This window comes from Ambystoma mexicanum, chromosome 2q (genome assembly GCF_040938575.1).
Source record: "Ambystoma mexicanum isolate Mex_15411 chromosome 2q, UKY_AmexF1_1, whole genome shotgun sequence".
NCBI classification, from domain to species: domain Eukaryota; kingdom Metazoa; phylum Chordata; class Amphibia; order Caudata; family Ambystomatidae; genus Ambystoma; species Ambystoma mexicanum.
This window is the reverse complement of record NC_090924.1, coordinates 1,365,145,938-1,365,167,387: the sequence shown is the minus strand read 5'-3', so window position 1 is coordinate 1,365,167,387 and position 21,450 is coordinate 1,365,145,938.

Sequence of the window (21,450 nt, the reverse complement as noted above, 5' to 3'; positions counted from 1 at the left end):
GTCGAGGAGGCTATTTCGAGAGATGGGCCCAAGGCACAGAGAGGGGCGAATGTATGGATCACATGCATGAGACATATTTCTGCTACGATTAGGAGGCAAGGACATTTGCTGATGCCAAGTATTGAACAGCCACAAAGGCAAATGAGGTAATGGCACCCTGGTTAATTAAATCAAATAGCAGAAATTGAGAGACAGAAATTGACAAAATCGTGGTTGCCTGATGGGTGATGAAGAACTGAAAAGAAAGGCTATTCATTAGAGCTACAATTTGAGATAGTGGTGTGCTCACCCTCCCTCAAATGTCCCAGAACAGTGAACAGACTACAAGGTCAACTGTAAACGATAGACCTAGGCTAAGGATCAGGTTGATGACATACAATGGACTAATTGGGGAAACAAAGAACACGTTGACCCATCTTGAACACCTGGGGTTCACTTTGTTCACGCGCTGCTAATACGAACCAAATTTCCAAGCGTGTATAGGGTTGCCAACCAATCAAAAGGCCTGCCATGCACTTTCATGTACAATGCTGCAGTTATTAGCCCGCTGCCATATTCTCTGTTATAATCAGTATGTGAAGTGCGTACAGACATGGGGCAGCCAAAGAGATATTACCACTTATGTTATTCTATAGGTAGATATGTTCCCCTAATCCAATCCCTCCCGGCATTAGGTTTTTATAAAGTCCCACGTAGAATGATGTCATGAATGAATTATATGAAAGTATATAAACTCTGTGCAAGCAAACTTTGGTGTGAGCATCTACTTTGATAGCTGTATTTCTCCCTGCTTTCTTTCATTGAGATTAAAGCAGTATTTTACCATCTTCCTTTGCTGTGTCTGGTTATTTGGTCTGTGATCATTATTGGCAATCCCATCTAGCACAACGAAGACCCTTCAAGGTGCTAAACAACAACTAATTGGTGCTAAGCCTGCAAAAAATAAGTGGTCCATTGTCAATTCAAAGCTTTCTCAGACAAGGCAGCTATATGGCTGTGAATAAATGAAGTGTGCAGAATTTCACAAGCACTTTTTGAAGAGACAGTTGCCCCTGGAAGAAATCCTTGACCTCGCCAGGGTCTCTGAGTGGGTTGATTCACAAGTGACTGATGTTGATTTCCTGAGAAGAGGGACCACATGTCATTGTCTCGGGAGGATAGCTCAGGGGCAACGTGCTCGCAGAGCAACGCAGGTTCGATACCTGGGTCCGCTCTTAGAAACCTCTGGGTATTAAGCGTGTTATAAATAACCTATCATATAATATCATATCTATATCAGCTTGCTCTCCAGGCAGGCCTTCCCCATGAAATTCTGATGAACTGTATCCTCACCTTTGTCACAGATGTGGGTTCTATCTTCCAGCGATAGGCAAATCTGCAGCAAATACTCGTGCCCAAACCACTTTCAGAAAGCCTGTACGGAAGGCAAACCTTTACTGTTACCACAGTCGGCCGGCCCTAATGCAGAACAACAAGCCACACAATTCCTGACTATGGACACAACAGCTGATCGGTCAGAGAAGGGTGACAAGCACACACTGCTTGAGACAATAGATCAATACGTCTGTCCCTCTATCTCATGGGGGATGCCTTCGACATTAAAACCTCCCCAATGCCCCAGGTTCACCCTCCGTGTCCACAGCCTAGACACCCAATTTGTCATTAACACAGGAGTGACCATCAATATCATGGGTGAACGATAATCGAGCCTCATCCTAAAGAGCCCCAAACTATCACCATCTACTGCCCACATGTTCCATGGATCACTGCAGAACCCCTTGCATGAATCAGCCAATTCTCATAGTTTCTCCACGACCAGACTCCATCTACGCCCACTATCATCCATGTCCTGAAGACTCCAGCAGTGAGCCAATACCTCCTTCTGCTTCAAAATGGTGCAATGCCACATGTCTGGAAATGATGGGCCACCCATTTAGACGCTGGCAATCCTAGCGCCGTTGAGAGAAACGCTGCAGTCCCAAAACCCGCACTTATTCGAAGGCCTCAGCGAACGGAAGTACTGTGCACCACTAATGGTGAGGCAGTGTTTGGCAGTCCTCCATGGGTGGAACACAGCATTCCTTGGGGCACAGATGAAGCAGCAGGCTTCTAAGGAAGAGCCGGCCTTCACATATTGTAGGAGGCACCTGAAGTGTGCAATGGGCAGTGTTCGGCAGTCCTCCCTGGCTGGAAAACAGCATTGCTTGGGGCACAGAGGAAGCAGCAGGTGCCCAAGCAGGAGTCGGCCTTCACATATTGTAGGAGGCACCTGAAGCGTGCAAAGGGCAGCTGTTCGCAATCCTCCCTGGCTGGAACACAGCATTCCTTTGGGCACAGAGGAAGCAGCAGGCTTCTAAGCAGGAGTTGGCCTTGACATTTGTAGAAGGCACCTGAAGTGTGCAATGGGCAGTGTGCGGCAGTCCTCCCTGGCTGGAACACAGCATTGCATGGGGCACATTGTTGAGCTGAGCGGTTTCGAGCGGTCGCCCGCAGCCCTGTGCGGCCATTTCTGAGGCTGCCCACCAGGTCCAGGCCCCGTTGGGCTTACAGTGAGTGTGTGCTTTTTCTTTTCAGGCACTGTTTGATTGTCACGCTACGTGTACGTTGTGCTGCCCCCTCGCTCCCCCCACTTCCTGGTTCTCCTCTCCCTCTCCCATCCCGCTTCCCTGCCCGCCCACCCCCCTCTGATTGGTCTCTGCCTGGTCCTCCCAGGACTACGCGACGACCACTCTTCACGCTCGGTTCTTGTTGAGCTGAGCGGGTTCGAGCGGTCGCCCGCAGCCCTGTGCGGCCATTTCTGAGGCTGCCCACCAGGTCCAGGCCCCGTTGGGCTTACAGTGAGTGTGTGCTTTTTCTTTTCAGGCACTGTTTGATTGTCGCGCTCTGTGCGCGTTGTGCTGCTCCCTCCCTCCCCCTCACTTCCTGGTCCTCCTCTCCCTCTCCCATACCGCCTCCCTGCCCGCCCACCCCCCTCCCCTTCCTCCCCTTGTCCTGCCTTAAATCTGACCCCCCCTGGGCAGCCCCCTGCCCGGCAGCCTACGGCTAAGGGCCCCTTAGGCAAAGGGCGGCTCCCAGTTGTGTCTGCAGGTGTCCGCAGGGGACGCCAGTCGCCGTTCGGCGCTCTTCTTTTAGCTCTACCCTCTCTCCCAACCAACTCACCAACACCTGTACACTTCATTCGCATGGTGTCTACACCTACTGCGTTACGCAAATTGCGGTAAATTAGGGCTTTTTCTCCCCTTCGCAGGACTCTCAAATTTAGGTGGCCTCTCCTTTGGGTACCTAATGTGCAATACTGTGTTGCTGTGCGCTCTGAAATTGTGGTAAATTAGGGCCTTTTCTACCCTTCGTAGGACTCTCAAATTTAGGTGGCCTCTCGTTTGGGTACCTAATGTGCAATACTGTGTTGCTGTGTGCTCTGAAATTGTGGTAAATTAGGGCTTCCGCTCTTTCCTGTCCGCTTGCTCTCGTCAGTCTCCCCACCACTCCCTCCTTATTCCATGGTGCTCTCTATCTCCCCTATCTTCTCTAACTGCTTCTCTATTGACTATCCTGCTCTCCTCACTAAATCTGGTAGGAAAAAGTTTAAAAAGGACATCCTGGTCTCCAACCCAGGCATTCCTATCGCTGATTCCTACACCAATGCCTCCTCCAAGGAAACTCTTACTGACATCCTCTTTTTCGTGCCATCTCCTGACCTATGGACCCTTCACATGGTCTCTGTGCTCTCTCCCTTCTCCTCTTCTCCCATTAATGGTGGCACCCGATGGGATGTCCTCTTGGCCTCCTTCCACTCCTCTAAGGCCATCATTAATGTCTACACTAATGGGACCGTCTTGGTCCAAGGCCCTCAGGCCAACCTCCACCTCTTTGATAGACACTTCCCGCGCCTCATCAACTTCCTTTGCTCTCCTGCTGTCCCTGCTTCTCTGTCCTCGGCTACCTTGCCTCCACCCTCCCCATCTCAGGCTTGTTCTTCACCTCCGCAGGGCGTACCTCTGATTTGTACCCCTCCCCGGAAGTCCTTCAAGGATGGCAACCTTCTCCACATTGCCACTCTCAACTCTCGCTCTGCCGTCAAACATTCCTCTGATATCTGTCACCTTCTTGAGGAACTCGACCTTGACATCCTCGGTCTCACTGAGACATGGTTCACTGCCAGCTCTGTCACCAGCTTTGACACACTCCTACCTGACGGTTACAAGATCCTCTCCGTGCCCAGGCCCAAACGTGCTGGGGGTGTGGCCCTTACCTTCCCTGGGTGGATCCCTGCCACTGTCACTCCTACTCAGACCTACTCCTCTTTTGAATGCCTTGTCTGCCAACTCTCTCTCTCTCCCAGCCATTCTCTTACCATGGCTACTATCTACCGGCCACCTGGTCAAATTTCCTCCTTCCTCTCTGAGTGGGCGGACCTCTCCTCCTCACTCCTGTCCTCAACCACTCAACTCCTCTTTCTTGGAGACTTCAACATCCACCTGGATGCCTCCTGTCCTCCCTCTGGACTCTTTCGGGACCTCTGCGACTCTCTCTCACTCTCTATTCTCCCGTCTGGGCCGACTCATTCTGCATGGCACACTCTTGATGCTCTGATCTCTTCTGACCTTTCCCTCTCTGGCCCTCTCTCCACACCTCTCTCCTGGAGTGATCACTTTCTCCTATCCACCCACCTCACCCTCCCTACCCCATGTGCAAAACAACCCTCATCACTGCCACCCTCCTTCTCGGTCATCCGACCCATGAAGCGTGTGTCAGTGGAGGCTTTTGCTGCAACCTTCTCGCCTCAACCTCCCCCTTCGGCTGACTCCCACCCTCACACAGCCCTCTCCACTCTCCACTCTGCTATATCTGATACTCTTGATATCCTTGCCCCTGTCATGCAAATCCGCCTGAAGCCCAAAGCCAAATTTAACTCTTGGTATGACTTGGATCTCGTCACCCTTAAACGCAAGTGCAGGGTGGCTGAGAGGAAATGGCGTGCTTCATGTTCATCCTCTGACAAACTGGCCTGCCGCCTGCTCCAAAGGCAATATCGGCACTCCGTTCGCATCAAGAAGAGAGCCCTTATCTAAGCCTGCATCTCTGCGGCATCTAATAACTCGGCTGAACTCTTTACAATCTGCAAGGAGCTGGCCAACCCTGCTGCAGTCTCTGCCTGTCCTGTCCCCTCCCAGGCCCTCTGCATGGCACTGGCCTCTCACTTCATCTCAAAAACTCAGGACATCCTGTCCTCACTCTCCTCCTATCACCTCCCCCCTCTATTCCCTGCTCTTCCTCTGGCCCTTCTGTTGCCACCCCTCCTCCCTCCTTGTCTGCCTTTCTCCTTTTTTCTGCTGACGAGGTTTCGAGACAAGTCCGATCTATGAAAGTCTCGTCAAAACAGGTCCACCCCTGTTCCTCCAAAACCATCAAGGATCACATTGACTCCCTGGCTCCTGCCCTGACTGACTTCTGCAATCACTCCTTCGCCTCCGGAGTCTTCCCATCCCCCCTCAAGAACTCCCTTGTCCACCCCCTTCTTAAGAAACCCGCTTCCGACCCCTCCTGCGCGGCTAACTATCGCCCAATCTCTATCACTCCCTTTCTGGGCAAGCTCCTGGAGAAACTGGCCATCTCCCAGCTTAATCTCCATGCTGAATCTGTTGGTAGTCTTCATGACCATCAGTCTGGCTTCAGAGCTGCCAGAAGAACGGATACTGCTCTCCTGAATATCCGTGAGGACCTGCTCTCGAACCTTGACTCTAACACCCCATGTGTTCTCATTTTGCTCGATCTCTCTTCTGCTTTTGATACTGTCAACCGCACCATCCTGCTCAACCGTCTCCATGATAACCTGGGTATCACTGGTCAGGCTCTGGCATGGCTGACCTCTTCCCTCTCCAATCGACCCTCCCAGGTTCAACTGGGTACATTCCTCTCTGACATCTTTGTCTCTACCTGTGGTGTCCCCCAGGGTTCTAATCTCTCCCCCTGGCTGTTCAACCAGTATCTGGCACTTCTCGCCCACCGCATCGCTGCTCTCTGTCCCAACTTTCAGTGCTATGCGGATGATACCCAGCTCATTTTCAGGCTACCCTCCGCCTCCTCTTCCCCTTCCCTCATCTCTGACTGCCTTTCTGCTATCCATGAATGGTGTGCTGCCAACGACCTCTGCCTTAATGCCAGTAAGACTGAGATTCTACTCATCGGCACACCCACTCCCACATTCCCTGCAGCTCTCTGGCCGGCCTCTCTTGGCCCTCTTCCTGCTCCTACCTGCACGGCAAAAAACCTTGGGGTCATCTTCGACTCCACACTCTCTTTCTCTCCTCACATCTCTGACGTCTCTAAGAAGTCCCACTACCAGCTACACCTCCTCAGAGGTATCCTTCCTTTCCACTCCTTCCCCCAGAAGCTCACTGTCTCTAGAGCCCTGGTTCTCTCGAAGCTGGACTACTGTAAAAGCCTCCACCTAAATCTGCCTGCCTCTACCCTCCGCCCTTTGCAACTCATCCAGAACAGGACTGCAAGATTTGTCCTTGGCCTCAAGCCCAGGGACCGTATCTCTCAGGACTGAAATCGTTACACTGGCTCCCAGTGGCTGCAAGGATTAAGTTCAAAACCTTCTGCATTGTCCACAAGGCCTTCTGGGGCCTTGGGCCAAAATACCTTCAACTCTCTCTTCCTAAATATCTTCCTTCCTGAGCTCTTCGCTCCTCCGCCTCCAAATCTCAGGGTCAGCCGCTTCTCCAAGCAACGAGTTGGGGATAGATCTCTCTCCGCATCAGGGGCCTCCCTCTGGAATAGCCCTCCTGCCTCCCTGAAACTTGAGGAGAAGCATCTCCGGTTCCGGAAGCACCTCAAAACCTCCTCTTTGCCTCTGTTTTCTTTCCCCCTCTCCCCTGCTAAAATCACTGAACCTGCACTAAATCTGCAACTGGCCCAGTCACTGATCTCGGTCCTTGGCCCAGCTCACTCTTCCCTGCACTGCCTCCCTGGCAACCCCTGCACTGCTGGACTGTCTCTGTATCCCTACAGCCCCTCCTCCCGGCACTTACCTTGCACTTGCCACTAGCTGGCCCTTATTATTTATCTTGTATTCTACTAACCCTGTACTGCACTTTCCCATCTCCCTTTCCCCTTGCACTTTTCCTTTCCCTTCTACCCTTGCACTTGCGCGATCTGAATGGCACTTGGCCTAGTAGGATCGTTGTCTGTCCCCCCTTGTTCCCCACCCCCCTCGCCTCGTCGCGCCTTGAAACACTTGTGTATAGACGCGTAACAAATACCATATCATCATCATCATATTATCATCATCACAGAGGAAGAAGCCGGTCTTCACATATTGTAGGAGGCACTAGAAGCGTGCAAAGGGCAGTATTTGGCAATCCTCCCTGGCTGGAACACAGCATTCCTTGCGGCACAGAGGAAGCAGCAGGAGCCCAAGGAGGAGCCAGCCTTCACATATTGTAGGAGGCACCTGAAGACTTCAAAGGGCAGTGTTCGGCAATCCTCCCTTGCTGGAACACAGCATTCCTTGGGGCACAGATGAAGCAGCAGGCTACTAAGGAGGAGTCTGCCGTCACATATTGTAGGAGGCACCTGAAGGGTGCAAAGGGCAGTGTTTGGCAGTCCTCCCTGGCTGGACACAGCATCCCTTGGGACACCGATGAAGCTGCAGGCTTCTAAGGAGGAGCCAGCCTTCACATATTGTAGGAGGCACCTGAAGGGTGCAAAGGGCAATGTTTGGCAATACTCCCTGGCTGGAACACAGCATTCCTAGGGGGACAGAGGAAGTAGCAGGCTTCTAAGGAGGAGCCAGCCTTCACATATTGTAGGAGGCACCATAAGGGTGCAATGGGCAGCTGTTGGCAATCCTCCCTGGCTGGAACACAGCATTCCTTGGGGCACAGAGGAAGCAGCAGGCGCCCAAGGAGGAGCCGGCCTTCACATATTGTAGGAGGCACCTGAAGAGTTCAAAGGGTAGTGTTCGGCAATCCTCCCTTGCTGGAACACAGCATTCCTTGGGGCACAGATGAAGCAGCAGGCTCCCAAGGAGGAGTCGGCCTTCACATATTATAGGAGGCACCTGAATCGTGCAAAGGAGGAGGCACCTGAATCGTGCAAAGGGCAGTGTTCGTAAATCCTCCCTGGCTGGAACACAGCATTTCTTGGGGCATAGAGGAAGCAGCAGGCTTCTAAGGAGGAGCCAGCCTTCACATATTGTATGAGGCACCTGAAGCATGCAAATGGCAGCTGTTGGCAATCTTCCTTGGCTGGAACACAGCATCCCTTGGGGCACAGAGGAAGCAGCAGGCTTCTAAGGAGGAGTTGGCCATCACATATTGTAGGAGGCACCTGAAGCGGGCAATGAGCAGTGTTCGGCAGTCCTCCCTGACTGGAACACAGCGTTGCTTGGAGTACAGATGAAGCAGCAGGTGCCCAAGAAGGAGCCGGCCTTCACATATTGTATGAGGCACCTGAAGAGTTCAAAGGGCAGTGTTCGGCAATCCTCCCTTGCTGGAACACAGCATTCCTTTGGGCACAGATGAAGCAGCAGGCTTCTAAGGAGGAGTCGGCCTTCACATATTGTAGGAGGCACCTGAAGGGTGCAAAGGGCAGTGTTTGGCAGTCCTCCCTGGCTGGAACACAGCATCCCTTAGGACACAGATGAAGCAACAGGCTTCTAAGGAGGTGCCGGCCTTCACATATTGTAGGAGGCACCTGAAGGGTGCAAGGGCAGTGTTCGGCAATCCTCCTTGGCTGGAACACAGCATTTCTAGGGGGACAGAGGAAGCAGCAGGCTTCTAAGGAAGAGCCGGACTTCACATATTGTAGGAGGCACCTGAAGCATGCAAAGGGCAGTGTTCGACAATACTCCTGGGCTGGAACACAGCATTCCTTGGGGCACAAAGGAATCAGCATGCTTCTAAGGAGGAGTCGGCTTTCACATATTGTAGGAGGCACCAGAAGCGTGCAAAGGGCAGATGGAGGCAGTCCTCCCTGGCTGGAACACAGCATTCCTTGGGACATAGAGGAAGCAGCCGGCTTCTAAGGAGGAGCCGGCCTTCACATATTGCAGGAGACACCTGAAGTATGCAAAGGCCAGTGTTTGGCAGTCCTCCCTGTCTGGAACACAGCATTCCTTGGGGCACAGAGGAAGCAGCATGCTTCTAATGTGGAGCCGGCCTTCATGTATTGTAGGAGGCACCTGCAGCGTGCAAAGGGCAGTGTTCGGCAGTCCTCCCTGGCTGGAACACAGCATTCCTTGGGCACAGAGGAAGCAGCAGGTGCCCAAGGAGGAGCCGGCCTTCACAAATCATAGGAGGCGCCTGAAGCGTGCAAAGGGCAGTGTTCAGCAGTCCTCCCTGGCTGGAACACAGCATTCCTTGGGGTACAGAGGAAGCAGCAGGTGCCCAAGGAGGAGCCAGCCTTCACATACTGTAGGAGGCACCTGAATTGTGCAAAGGGCAGTGTTTGGCAGTCCTCCCTGGCTGGAACACAGCATCCCTTGGGGCACAGAGGAAGCAGCAGGCTTCTAAGGAGGAGCCAGCCTTCAGATATGGTAGGAGGCACCTGAAACGTGCAAAGGGCAGCTGTTGGCAGTTTGTGGCTATGCTTTGGAGGAGGATAAACCAAGGCACACACTTTAACTGATGGATCCGTTCCAGAGAAGAGATTCAGGGTCTGGACACAGTCACGGGTGATTGGAGAAAGAGCCTGCAGCTGCAGGCGGATGAGGGCCACCTCTCCCCGTTACTGTACTGACATGCTAGTGGAAGACAGGGGACTGGCGGACCAAAGCCTTAGGACACCTGCATCAACCTGTCTTTATTCATTGAGTTGTGTTAGGTTGAGTCGTGTCCAACCAGGAACCTGGAGATAGCAGGTGACAACATCGGAACCTGTGTGTCTTAAATCATTTGAAATAATCTAAGTATTCCAAGTGCCTACTCGCTGCAAGAGAAGTGGGGTGTATGTGGACGCCATTTTCCATGGGAATCACCACGATAATGTTACTGTGCATTTCGTTTCTGCTAAATGCATATTGTCATATCATTCTGATAGAGTTTTATGGATTTATGCCGATTGGGTACTTTTTAGCTTTGTTTGCAGACGATTGCAGGTGTGTGGTTTTATTCATGCTTTGAATGAACCGGAAGTTCAAGGGCACAGGGTAAATATTGATAACATGCAAAGTGGCTGCAGGGCTGTCACCAGGCCATAGACCAAAGAATCCAGCAATGCGTATGCAGCCTGTTGCCAGTGCAAATGTACTCACTAATGTACTGGAGTCCCGGCTTCATGATGGGCGCGAGGGGAAGTACACATAATCCAAATGCAAAGCAGAACGTGCGGCAAGTGAGCAAGTTAGTAGGCACGTGAAGCCTGAGCCCACAGAGAGAGCTCTTCCGGGTCAGTCAATGTCACTCTCAGAACATCCTCTAAACAGTAGCCCTGGATAGCTCTTCCCCGTCGCCAATAGAAATGCTGTCTGAGAATTACCAGGAATTATCAGCCATCTACCATCAGCGGAAGTGCACAGTCCTGACCCTGCTCTGCTCCACTCAATGGACCAAGCAGTTTTATCATCGCCAAGCAAACGATGCTCGTTGATTGTAGCAGATGTGGCCAGTGCCTGATGATCCATTAGGCCAAGTAGGCACCGGAATTTGTGCCCCACTCCTTTTAGGCTGAGGCGTTGCTAGGGGAGGATCGAAGGGGCTATAGCCCGGGATCTTTTGGTTGTAGCCCCAGATAGAAGCGCAGGGACTACAACCAAAAGGCTATAGCTAGTTTGAGTCCCGCCAGTGCCGACATTAGCTTAACGCCTGATCTTTTCCAGACTTAGCAACTCCCCTGCTTTTAGGGGTCCTGTGTCAACCGATCAAAACAAAGGGGTGATGAAAATTCAAAATGTATTAGGAGATCATTTGCGAGGGAAGGCGACATTTCGACTGTCTACGGGACTCCACAGGGTTAATCCGGCACTGGATGTGGTCCACATTGACAATAAGGGTGCCCCCTTACCACCGTGGGGTAATGAGGGTTCAATGGTCGCCGCTCATACTATGCATCAGGTGCATAGTAACCTGGATTCCGTGCTCCAGGGTGCAGGGAGATCCGATATGTTCCTTACACGATCGTTTATTCACCAGAGATTTTGTAGGTGCAGTAGATGAGCAATATACAAGGGGGGTCCTGGGAGTCCCTCTGCCGGACATTAGTCCTGGTTATGAGAGCCTTACCCAGATTCTTTAGCTCACTATCTTTCACAGAGGAGAAATATCTAAAGCATATCAGTCTTTGTCCTGCCCTGGGGCAGTCCAGCACCGAAATGCTAGGCAATTCTCCACTGAACAAGAGTGCCAACAGCAACCCCAGACATGTGTTCCAGTCTGGTTGGACCTCATCAGTAGGGTGGAGCTGTGCCACTCTGAGCACAATGAGCAAGTAACCTGGAATCTGTGGGTGCAGGGGTATCAGATATGTTCCTTACACGATTATTTATTGACCACAGATTTTGAGAGGGCAGTATATGGGAACATATGAATCCATTGGTGCATGGCGGTGCAGCGATGGGTATTAACTCAGTGGTGGCTATGCACCAACTGTGTCGAGCTCTGTAAAGCACTAAAGGATCTACAGCAAGTAGTGGCAACCTATGCACAGAAGTAAATATATTAAATATGAATCTAGGATATGTGATGTGGGAGTTAAAATCAGGGACCGTGAATATTATGAAACACAATGCTAGTAAGGGCAGTGAAGCTGTTAGTACTGCTAACCTGGGGGTGAGAGAGTCAGCATCTACTAGTATTCCTTCTTTATACAATACTACTGCAGAAAGCTCAGGATCATCAGAAGTCCTGAGGGTTATTAATTAATTAATGAATCTTTTATAACACGCTTAATACCAGAGGCCAGTCGCTAAGGCCAGGTTTCCAACCTGTGCTGCTCTGCGTTGTCTTGCTTTTCTTGCTTCCAAGACAAACGCGTTGCCCATGAGCTATTCTTGCCAAAATACTCTGCAAAAATAACCTCCACCTCCACATTGGTTACAGGAGGATGGGATAAAGCGCCCAGCACTGCCCCACGGGTGCATTCCAAGTCATCTAAGCAAACCCTAAGGGGTGGGATGCCTACCAGCCGCTCCCACAGAAGACACTGTTCTACATATGGTTGGGAGCGCTTTGAAGCACTCCACTTGTGTATAATCCCTGTATAAATAAACAATTACAATTTACAGTTTACAATTGACTAATGGTGGAGCATGCAAAGGGCAGTATTCGGCAATCCTCCCTGGCTGGAACACAGCATTCCTTGGGGCAGAGAGGAAGCAGCAAGCTTCTAAGGAGGAGCTGGCCTTCACATATTATAGGAGGCACCTGAATAGTGCAAATGGCAGTGTTTGGCAGTCCTCCCTGGCTGGAACACAGCATTGCTTGGGGCACAGAGGAAGCAGCAGGCTTCTAAGGAGGAGCCGGCCTTCACATATTATAGGAGGCACCTGAAGCGTGCAAAGGGCAGTGTTTGGCAGTCCTCCCTGGCTGGCACACAGCACTCCTTGGGGCACAGAGGAAGCAGCAGGCTTCTAAGGAGGAGCCAGCCTTCATGTATTGTAGGTGGCACCTGAAGAGTGCAAAGGGAAGTGTTCGACAATCCTCTCTGGCTGGAACACAGCATTCCTTGAGGTTCCAAGGAAGCAACAGACTTCTAATGAGGAGCCAGCCTTTACATATTGTAGGATACAACAGAAGCGTGCAAAGGGCAGTGTTTGACAGTCCTCCCTGGCTGGAACACAGCATTCCTTGGGGTTCAGAGGAAGCAACAGGCTTCTAAGAAGGAGCCAGCCTTCACGTATTGTAGGCGTCACCTGAAGTGTGCAAAGGGCAGTGTTCAGCAGTCCCTAGCTGGAACACAGCATTCCTTGGTGCACAGAGGAAGCTGCAGGCGTCCAAGGAGGAGCCGGCCTTCACATATTGTAGGAGGCACCTGAAGAGTTCAAAGGGCAGTGTTCGGCAATCCTCCCTTGCTGGAACACAGCATTCCTTGAGGCACAGAGGAAGCAGCAAACTTCTAAGTAGGAGCTGGCCTTCACATATTATAGGAGGCACCTGAATCGTGCAAAGGGCACTGTTCAGCAATCCTCCCTGGCTGGAACACAGCATTCCTTGGGGCACAGAGGAAGCAGCAGGTGCTCAAGGAGGAGCCAGCATTCACATATTGTAGGAGGCACCTGAAGCGTGCAAAGGGCAGCTGTGGCGATCCCCCCTGGCTGGAACACAGCCTTCCTTTGGGCACAGAGGAAGCAGCAGGCTTCTAAGGAGGAGCCAGACTTCACATATTGTAGGAGGCACCTGAAGCGTGCAATGGTCTGTCGGGGGGAAATTCTCCCGGGGCCGGCTGGGCCGTCCGCGGACCTCCGGGCAGGGAGGCCCCAACTCCTCCCGCGTATCCCAAAAATGAGTATGAGGCACACGCAAGAAGCAAGGTGATTCTGCTGTTTATTAAACAAACAGCAGGGATGGGTCAAGGATCGTACGCGTCCGTCCTGACACACTCTCTCAATTCGTGGGGCTCGTAGGCCCTTTTTACCTTAGTATGACACGCTACTTGCGTCACCTGGGAAAGTTAGCAAAAAACCTATCGCCACTCTGGATTGGTTCCTCGAGTGGTAGGGTTAGTATAGCATACGTATAGAGAACGTTGTTAGTGGTTGAGGGTCAGTCAGGTGGTATACTTGGGTTGTCCCTTCAATTAGATACATGAAAATTGTTACATGAAGACCCCTGAGGATTGGCTAATGTTAATAGCGTCAGTGATAAGAGCCCCATGTTCTGATTGGTCCACTCGCGAGCCCCCCAGTCTGGGACCATCGTTGTTCCCAGCTCGCGGTGCACCTGTCATTTGCAACAATGTATAACTATGGGTATGTGCAGACAATGCAAGGATTTGTTCATATGCTGGAGGGCAGACTACTCCCACTGCCGCATATGTCCATTGAGTCGCTTAATTGTTGCTGCCTGTGTCTCAAAATGTGGGATCCAGGCGCCTCCCTCCTCCTGGGCCTGGCACCCTGTCAGGTTCGGCTTGGTCACGTGAGTAGAGACCATGGTTGAGGCAGAATTCTGCACATTTAATATTGCATCTTCCACTGTGTTCCTGGCTTAGTTTGCAGGTGTGACCTTGGCTTCGGCTTGTGGCATGCGAGTTTGCAACATTGTGCCCTTGACTGTCTGCTCTTGCCGGGCGCATTCTGCAGGGTCAGCAATTGTACTCTTGCTCGTTCAATGTTCATGGAGGCTCTTGCTTGCGGCCTACTTAGGCCTGGTGCATAGGTGGGGATGTTTGATGTACGGCGCTTTAGGTTATGGTATCATATTGCTTTATCCCCCGTATCATGTCTTCGTTATATTTCTCATTGCAATGCATGGGGTAGGAGAAGCGTCAGCAAGCATTTTAGATGAGTTTGTTGTGCTTCTTGCGTTTCTGCATTTTGAAAAAGCTATGTGAAAAATAATAAAGATGCGCGTCAGTGGGTGTGCCCGTCACCTACGTCATAGCACTGAATATGTTCTTCGTGTGGATTGGTGTGGGAGTGTCCAGTGTGCATGTTTGCACGGGTGTGCTGACCGTTGGCTAGGTCGTCATGGCATCTCTAACGATGTGTTCATTTACTGTTGAATGGTTCAGTCGAGTTCATCCATGCCGCAGGCGTCGACATGAGCAGGGCAGGCTGGTGGGCACATCCCTATTTCCTGTACCAGGGTATTTGGTCGTCTGGTAGATAGGCAAACTCCTCTCGTGGCGGGTGTCTGGGCCGCGATCCTCTAGGGCAGGGGCGTGAGGGGATTGGTGGGAGCCTTTTGTTCCATTCTCCCACTTCAGTCCCCCCTCTGGTCGACTTGTCGACCACAAACATATCCTTTGCCTTATCTCCTCTTACTCTCCATATTTTAGTTACTCCTCCCAAATGTCCATAGTGGTTGACATGGTCTTCAAATGACCAGTACATATATACACAGGTTCCTCCAGGTATGCAGTATACCCATTTCCCTATGTAGCTCCTTGGGTTTCTTGGGTTTTTGAGCTTCACCGATGGTGGGTCCAGGTGGTTGGTGATGATCTGTTTAACCAGTTTTTCTCTCTCTTTTATTATTATGCCTGTGTGCTGGCCATCATCTGCCGGCATCAAGGGGTGCATACCAACCATTTCGATCATTTCGTCTGTGGTGCGTGCCTTCCGGGCCTTCCAGAATCTTATTATGATCAGTACAGCTCCAGCCAGTATTATGCATCCAACTATAATCTTCAGTCCGTCCGACAGCCAAGATGGCATCCATGACCATAACAGTGAAAACCAGCTGTCATCCTTCTTCACTCCTTTACTTTCATTCATCATTTGGGAGTGCATCTGGGCCAGTTGTGATACTGCTTCTGTCAGTGTACCATTGTCAGCATCGTTAGCAGGAATGAATGTGCAGCATGATTGTCCTATCTTTGCGCAGACTCCTCCTTCCATTGCTGTAAGGAGATCCAATACATATCTGTTCTGTAGTGCTACCATCCTCACTGCTCGCAGTTCCTCTTTTATTGCGTTGAATCCATTTACTGTAGAATTAATTGTCATCATTAGCTCCCATCGAGTTATCTGGGGCCATTTTGCGTTTACGTAAGCTTGTAGTCCCGGATGTATTATTGAAGAGAAGAACGTTACTGCGATGCTGAATAGTCTGTGTTCTGGTGGGATTGAAGTGAGTGCAGTTTCCGAACTTCCCCATAGGTAATTTCCTGTCAGAAGTTCTCCTTGTCTTTTCTTTCTATTCAGGACATTGTTGTTGTTGTTGTTTTCGTTCTCTGGGCCCTTCTGAGGTTTTACAGATCTCTTCTTCCTCTTGTTTCCTTCATCCATTTTAGGGAAGTTCGCCATGTTCACATGTTTCTGGGGCACCACTAGTGATGGTACATTAACGTGTACCATTGTGCATATACCATTACACAGAGGGGGCAGTGTGTGGTATGCTTGTCTCCGCAGGCCCAGTAATGGTCCATTAATACTGCTGTTCCTGCTCCCCCCTCAGGTAACTCCATCACATTTGCACAGTTGGTGTTGTATCCCACGTCCACTTCTCCTCTATGTTGGTAGCATACCTTAGGTGCAGACAGCGGCAGTATGGTTATTGGGTCTTCATCCTTCTCTATCCACGTTAGCATGGGTACATACTTGACCCAAATCGTCCAACATCTGTTATTGTGTTCATTAATAGTTGTAATATTTTCTCTAGTTACCATGTTACTGCCAATCACTCCTATGTTCCATTTGTTGTCCATGTACAACTTCCCGGTTATTGTTACCAGTGGTCTTTCCCAACATCCTTGTTTACCAGGAACTTCAGTGGTGTACCAGTCACATGGTAGGTATTGTATTGTTACTTTCTTTGTTTCTCCCTTTTCAGGGCCACTTGTCATGTATCTGAATGCTTCAGCATGCAAACTGCTCTTGTGGTAACTCAAATAAGTCTTGAGGAAGTTGTTTTCGTATGGATATGTGTCTCGCGTTTTCCACACCTGGTTCACCACCGTCCCTTGAAATCTCCCTTTCGTTTGGAACAGTGCCAAGTATATTATACATCGTGCTGTCTTTTCATCTATTTCCGTGGCAACGAATGTTCGAGAAGCGCTCATTGCGTATGGGATCAATGAGCAGACGTAGCAGCTGTCTTCTGTTGTCTGCTTACCTATTTGGGTCATGTGTTGGTACCACATGTTGTTCGAGACGTGTGCTGAATCTGTTATGTAGTTATCAATACCTTTATTATCTGAGTATGTGCTGCGTTTAACTCTATTTCCCTTATGTGGGATCTTGCTAGTACCACCTGACGTGACACCTGTTGCAGCCGTGGGTGGGGGCATATTAGGTTTGGGTACAGCCAAAATATTGATACCATAACTTTTCCGCCATACAGAGGCAGCCAAAAACCCGGTGATCATCAAAATCCCTATCATCTTTATTACAGAGGCTAGTCTCACCGGCATTTTGCTCTTACCTTGCTGCAGTCCGGCAGCTTATTCTTGCGACGTTAAAGTTGCCCGCCTGAAAATTCTCAATAGGCTTGTTATTAGTGTTAGTTGTTGTTTTCAAGCTCTCCCTATCAAGTAGCCGTTCAGTGCCCAGGCGAAGAGCTGTTCCTACGCCAATCTAAGCGATTTGTCTCTTAGGGCAGGCAAGTGTTGGTGAAGATGGGGCATTGATTGTTCTATGGCCAAGATAAATGCTGTGTAGTAGACACGTACCCTCCTTCTTTTCAGGTACTTTGGCCTTTTTATGTGATAGACAAATTGGTGTGATAGCTCTTCAGGGTAGTTATCGTCTGAGGGTAGCATCTACTCCTTGGCAATGAACTTTGTTAGTTATCTGTTTTCTTAGCAATACAATAATATGTGGTACCTGCATGTGCGAGAAAGAAAAAAAGAGAACATTCAAGTGTTTACATGTGTATATGTGCAACACAATGTCCGTCAATTGGGTGGTTACTGTAGTGGGTAGGGGGTCGATGGGCAGAGGGTTTGGGCTCAGCTGGCGGAAGTCTCTTTACTCTTTGATCGTGTGACCATGGGGTGGGCGGTATAGGAATTACCAGTTTCAGTAGTTGTTTCTGGGGAATTTGGGGGGTGGCAGGGTATGGAGACACTTAGGTCGTCAGCTGTGGTAATAGTCTCTTCCTCCGTGGGTGACGCTGTCGTTGTTCTTCCAATGGCCCTGTCGGTGACGCTAGGGCGGGTCTGGAGTTTGCAGATCTTTACGTCGTGTAGGTGATTCCAAGCACGCTTGTCCTGCAACTTTACTGCTCTCGTAGATACCTCCTCTACAAGGTGGGGACCACTGAAGCGTGGGCTGTTCCACTTTCTGTTGAAATTGCGGAGTAGCACGTGGTCACCTTTAGCAATTCTGCACAGTTTTTCCTTTTCCGGTCCTTGGTTCTCGTCTTCTTGCTGGTAACTCTTAGACCCGCCCCGCGTGCGCTCGAGCTGTTGAGACACAAACACTACACTAGTAACCAGAGAAGACACATATTGGTACATTTCATCACCAAGAACAGTTGCAGTGTTTTCATAGTCTGGAATACCCTTGATGTTGGCGTTAGAGGAAGGCGCATTTGTCGTCCGGTCACCACCTCATGAGGAGTGAGGTGGTGGTCGGAGCCTGGTCTATTCCTCAGCTCAAATAGAGCTAGCGGAAGGCAATACAACCAACTCTTCTTTGTTGTTTGCTGTATCTTTGCAATTGCCTCCTTCAGTAGGCCATTCAGGCGTTCGCATAAACCGTTGGCCTGTGGGTGATATGCACATGCAAATGTATGCTTGATGTTCAGTAAGGATGTGATGTGCTGGAACATTTCATTAGCGAAATGCAGGCCATTATCCGACCGCAGTACCTCGCACACTCCCCACCTGGGGAAAACCTCCCTCACTAGAAATTTAGCTGCTCTAAATGCATCTGGATGTGAGCAGGGTCCTGCCTCAATCCACCTGGAGAATGGGCATACTACTACAATCATATACCTATTTCCTTGACATACGTTGATCATATCAACATAGTCAATATGGATGTGCGGGAAGGGTCCCTCTGGCCGGGGTATAGTACCTTTTATCACTTTCAGCGTGTGACCAGCCGTAAACTGTTGACACGTAAGACAATTGCTGATAAAATTTGTCACATGGGAATTTAACTCGGGACAGAACCAATCTTCCCTAATTCGTGCTGCAATAACGTCCTTGCCTGTGTGGGCTGGGTGGTGGAGTTGGCTTAGGGCGGTGTTCAATAGTGCCAATGGCATTACCATCTTACCAGTGTTACCCTGGCGCCATAGTGCGTCAGTTGGTGACATTGTACATCCTCTTTTTACCCATATTTCTTTTTCTGCCATTGGTGCAGCCGCTTGTAACTCCATTATCTATGTGGCTGTGAGATGGTTGTACCCTTCTCTTATCAACATCTCTTTAGCTATCACCCTCCCTCTCCCTCTCTCTGACTCTGGGGCATTCCATATCTCACCAAAATATGCAGCATACTTCGCATGTGCGTCTGCTGCTGCATTTCCTCGTGAGATATGATCTTCTCCATTAGTGTGTGCAGTACATTTGACCAAAGCTAATTCCTGGGGGTCATTTATTACTTCTATTAATTCAGCTAATAAGAGAGCATGTTGCACTGGGGTGCCGTCAGCTCTCCTAAACCCTCTTCTCCTCCACTTGGACAATCCTGAGTGGACAGTAGACGTGACATATGCGCTGTCAGAATATATAGTCACTCTTTTGTCAAAGCTTTCCTTTAGCGCCAAGATCAGTGCAACCAATTCTGCTGCTTGAGCAGAGTAATGTTGTGGTAATTGTACGCATTTCACTGCCACACACACCGATTCCTCTGTCATTTTTACCACTGCTGCCCCAGTTCTCCTTATCCCATCACTTTGATCTATTGTTGATGACCCATCAATGAACAAGAGCTCTCCTCCATTTAGCGCGTCCTCTTCAACTTTTCTACTCCATGAGTACATTTCGGTAGTCTGCGTACAATCATGTGCATAGTCGCCTTCCTCAATCACTTCCGCTATAAACCTTGCAGGATTAACTGTACTCCATCTAACAATTGATAATTCTGGTCTAGATAAGATGATCTCATAACCTGACGCCCTCTGTGTGGTTAGTGTGGATTTAGGCTTGTTCAATATTGCAAATAGTGCATGTTCCACAAATAGTGTGGTTGGGCACCCCATTGTGATTGATGATGCTTTCTCTACCGCAAAGGCAGCTGCCGCAAGACCTTGTTCGCAAGGGAAATGTCCTAACATCACAGGATCCAAGTGACCACTGTAAAATGCTACTGGTTTGTAACCCATGCTTGTTTTTTGAGCCAACACTGCTTTCATTACTGCTGAGTCGCAATGTGAAAATATAAAGAATTGTCGTTCATAATCTGGGGTGGCCAGTACCGGAGCGGTTGATATTGCATCTTTCAGTTCATCAAAGGCCTCTTTCATTTCCATTGTCCACCCCAATTTTTTCTCCCCTTTGTTAGCTTCTTTTAGTGCCTCAAGTAGGGGTCCTATGTATGAGCTGTAATCAAATACCCATGCTCTACAGTAGTTGCACAGTCCCAGGAACTGCTGCAGTTCCCTCACTGTTTGGGGCAACAGCGTTTTTGATACGGCCTGTGCTCTTTGTGGTGCAATCTTTCTTCCGTATTGGGATATGAGCTGACCAATGTATAGTACCTGTTCCTGACTGTACTGTAACTTTTCTTTGTCTACCTTGTAACCCTTTTCAGCCAATATTGTCAGCATCTTCAATGAGTCCTATCTGCATCTTTTTTCGCTTGTGCTGCAAATTATTATGTCATCAACATACTGCAACACTGTGCTTTGCACTTCAATGTTACCCAAGTCTATCTGTATTACTCTGTTGAAAATTGAGGGTGACTCGCAGTACCCTTGTGGCAATCTGGTATGTTTCCATTTTGTGTTTCTGTACGTGAAGCTTGTTAGATCTTGTGAGTCTGGGTGCAGGGGTATTGAGAAAAAGGCATTTTTGAGGTCAATCACTGTAAATCGTGATGCCTCTGCTGGAATGCCACACAATATTGTGGCCGGGTTTGCTGCTATGGGGTATTCCGCTTCCACTATGTTGTTTAAGGGCCTGAGGTCCTGGATGAAGCGCCAAGACCCTCCTTTAGCTTTACGCACTGGATATACAGCTGTGTTACATGGTGATTCTGATGGTACCAATATGCCATTGTTTATAAGGGCCGTTATTGTTTCATATATGCCCTCATCTGCCTCTTTTGATAGTGGGTATTGCTTCACTCTAGGGAGTATTGCACCTTTTTTCAATTTTATTCGTACTCCCCCTATGCTCTTTATGCACCCCACGTCATAGGGACTAGTAGTCCATAATGATGTTGGGACTTTTGCCATGTCCTCCTCAAAGAAGGGAACTGGGGTGGATGTGGGTGCTTCAAGTGCCATTGCAATTTTCTGTGCCACTTGTTTGTATGTCACTCTTAGCCATATTTCTACACTCATCATAAATACCATTTCACCTTCTTCCTTTTCTTCTGAGAAGAGCTCCTCGTTTGACACCTGGGTGAGCCTGCATCCCTCTGCTAGGGCTATTACTGCCCTCCGTGCTCTTCCTTCTCTGTCTTGGGCATGTACTGCGATGTAATCAGCCGTTGCTATAATGCTCTCCATGCTCATTGAAATCACCTTTCCCTCTGGTTCATTGGCTGGTGTTTCTGGTCTAAACAAATAGGCTGTTGGCCTCCTCCAGATCTTTCCTTCTATTCCTGGCATCCATGCAAATGCCATGTCTGTTCCGTACTGGAATAGTTCGCCATCTATTGGCTCAGCCCTAATCACTGTCTGTCCACAATAGGCTTGCATAATTTGTCGTTCAGTGAGCATGTTT